This window comes from Felis catus, chromosome X (genome assembly GCF_018350175.1).
Source record: "Felis catus isolate Fca126 chromosome X, F.catus_Fca126_mat1.0, whole genome shotgun sequence".
Classification (NCBI taxonomy): Eukaryota; Metazoa; Chordata; class Mammalia; order Carnivora; family Felidae; genus Felis; species Felis catus.
This window is the reverse complement of record NC_058386.1, coordinates 86,111,672-86,115,092: the sequence shown is the minus strand read 5'-3', so window position 1 is coordinate 86,115,092 and position 3,421 is coordinate 86,111,672. Positions and strand designations below refer to the sequence as shown.

The 3,421-nt window shown below is 40.8% G+C and overlaps 1 pseudogene; it reads left to right on the top strand.

Moving 5' to 3' along the window:
• The first annotated feature begins 703 nt into the window (after positions 1 to 703).
• On the top strand, positions 704 to 2,220 carry LOC101083749 (annotated as a pseudogene).
• Positions 2,221 to 3,421: the final 1,201 nt, after the last annotated feature.

Sequence of the window (3,421 nt, the reverse complement as noted above, 5' to 3'; positions counted from 1 at the left end):
TCCGTCCTGTGAAAGCAGCTTTCTGCTATGGTACTAAAGTGGGGGGCACTTTTGCCCTAAATGCCTAATCTTGCTTACCTCATATACCTTTGCATTGGGGGCCTTTGCCTCCCTTTCTATTCTGGGGCCTTTGCCCCTCCCTCTCTATTCTGGGGGCCCTGGCTCCTCCCTACTTTATTCTGGGGGGGTCTTACCTTGTTTACCCAAACTTGGGTGAGAGCATCCTATGGCTTTGTAATTCTTTATGCCTTGTTAACCCACTGGTGTAAGCCCAGGGAATTTCCAAGCTTATTCCTCACAGCATCTGCTGTTCCTTAAAGTTCTCACAGAAAACACCCCTGGAAGCTTTGCCATTTTGACAATAGCTAATTGATTGCCTGCATTTCTTTGATGCTTCTTAACTCTTTTTTTTTTTTTCATTTAATTTCTGTAATTTATTTTTACATGAGTACATGCAAAGTTGTTTTTGGCATGCATCTCATGGATTATTGAAAAGAATATGTGGGAGAGCCTGGTGCTTGGGTGGCTCAGTTGATTAAGCATTCAACTTTGGCTCAGGTCATGATCTCATGGCTGGTGAATTCGAGCCCTGTATCAGTCTCTGTGCTGACAGCTCAGAGCCTGGACCCTGTTTCAGATTCTGTGTCTCCCTCTCTCTCTTCCCCTCCCCTGCTCATGCTGTCTCTTTCTGTCTCAAAAATAAAAATAAACATTAAGAATTTTTTTTAATTTAAAAGAAAAGAAAACCACCAAACATGGAGTCATGTAGACTGGGTCTTACCTGAATCAGGACGAGGGAGTGGTAGTTCAGGTGGGGCTACTGGCTTGCAGCCTGTCTGCATATCCCACCCCCATGACAACTTTCTTCTGTTCCTCACTCATGGAAATCGTCACCTAATTTTTTCACCTAAAAATTTTTTTCACCTAAAAGGACTGTGCATCTTTTACCAAGACTATATGGATATGGTTGGAAGTCCTGAGATGGTTGTGCTTTCACATGGCTTTCTAATATCTAGGTATTCTTGGTACAAGATATGGGAAGGTCTATCCCTTAGGTTTCATTGAGTGATTACCCTTGATTTCTTGGGCATTGGCTTCAGTGACAAACCAAAACCATATCACTATTTCATATTTGAACAGGCCAGCACTGTGAAGGCACTTTTGCGGCATCTGGGGCTCCAGAACCACAGGACCAACATTTTGTCTCATGATTATAGAGCTGTCATTGTTCAGGAGCTGCTATATAGTTTTGAGCAGAATTGATCTTGTCAGCTTACCATGAAGAGTCCTGTCTGTCAAATGGAGGTATATTTCCAGAGACTCACCATCCTCTACTTCTCTGAATGCTTCTCAAAGATGGAGGCATCCTGTCACCCGTTCTCACATAATTGAACTTATTTGTATTCTCCTGAGGTCTTACCCTAGTCTTTGGACCATACACTCGATTCTCTGAGAATGAACTGTGGGACATGTGGGCAGGGATATGCAACAATTATGGGAACTTAGTTATCAACCAGAGGAAGAAGTTTAGAAAACAGTGTGTAGGAGCTCTTGCTTCTGTAACCATTCCCATTCATCTTATCTATGGGCCATTGGATCCTGTGAATCCCTATCGAGAGTTTTTGGAACTATACAGATAAATGCTGTTGCAGTCCAGTGTCCATCCTGGATGACCACATTAGGCACTATCCACAGCTTGAGGATCACATGGGCTTCTTGAATGCATATTTGGTCTTCATCAGCTCCTTCTGAGCTGGTAAGAGTAGCTTCCTTGTATTACCTCTCCTACTCCCTTATCTGTCATATATTCCACCTAGGAAGAAGTGCCCAAAGAGGTCTTGGCCACCAAACACTATTCTCTCACAAAACTCCACCTAACTTACACTGGTGATCAGCATTTAGTAAAAGCCCTGCAGAAACTCCAACTGAGAGTGACCTAATAGTGCACCTCCCATTCTTCTAACATCTGAATGAGTGTATCCATTTGCCTTTGTTTTGGTGCTATTAGGAGATTCTGATGAGCACTAACACTCACTGATACAGAAAGACAGACATTCTTAAAAATCTTTTCAACACTTTTTAACACACTTTCTGAAATATTTAGAAATGCTAATTTCTGGCCCATCCTTGATTGGAATCATATGGTAAACAATGAAGAGAGTCATTCCTTGAATGGCTTTAAGGGTACATGCCTTTTTTTAAATGTTTATTTTTGAGAGAGAGAGAGAGAGAGAGAGAGAGAGAGAGAGAGAGAGAAACAGCAAGAGTGGGAGAGGGGCAGAGAGAGAGGGAGACATAGAATCTGAAGCAGGCTCCAGCCTCTAAGCTGTCAGCACAGAGCCCTACACAGGGCTCCAACTTGTGAACTGAGATCACAACCTGAGCCAAAGTCAGATACTTAAGTGAGCCACCCAGTTGCCCCGCTTACATACTTTAAGTTATCTGAGCAACATAGCTTGTAAATTTGGATTTCATTTCACCGGCCGCTTTTAATTATAGAAATTTTGTTAAAATATGTTTGGGTTTGAATAATGCAGCATTTTATGTATACTTTAAAATTATGATTTACCTATACATATTATGTATTTTTATAAGGATACTAAACCAGCAGATACTCTGGCAGCAGAGCGAAATTTTGTTTCCTTTGTTTTCCTTTTCCTATAGATACATACTGAGTTTCTACCTTCCAATAACTGTGGAAGGGAAACACATTGTAGGATATCAATCCTTTGAAATTTATTACAACTTTTATTAAAACCCAGTATTTCATTACGTATGTGAAGTGTTCCACCAGAACTTGTAAAATAAGTTGTAAATAACTGTTTATTTAAATGTAGAAACCAGTAAAGAATGTCACTCTGAGCCAAACAATGAGATAAAAGCTAGGTAAGCCACAGACATCCAACTTTTCCTTTAGCTCATTAGAATAGAGATAGGGGCACCTGGATGGATCAGTCAATTAAGCATTGCACTCTTGGTTTTGGCTGAGGTCATGATCTCATGACTGCTGAGTTCAAGCCCTGCATCGGGCTCTGCACTGACAGCCTGGAACCTGCTTGGGGTTCTGCCTCTCCCACTCTCTCTCCCCTACCACACCCACATGCTCTCTCTCTCTCTAAAAATAAATAAACATGAAAAAAAAAACTTTTAAAGAAGAGAGATAAGACCAAAGTGATTTGACAAAAAGAGTTGCTGCATAAAAATCCAAGAAATACTCTCATAAAATCAAGTGCAACAAATCCTTGTGAATGGTGCCCAGAAGTTGCCAAATATATTGGGAAGAAAATCTTGGAAGCCAGAGGCTCACACAGAGCCATTTGACTCTACAGAGAAAGAAGTGTGGACCATTCAGAAAAATATAATTCCATTTTACCAAGTCACTTAATTTGTATCAACATATGCTAATTGTTGCTACTTCAAA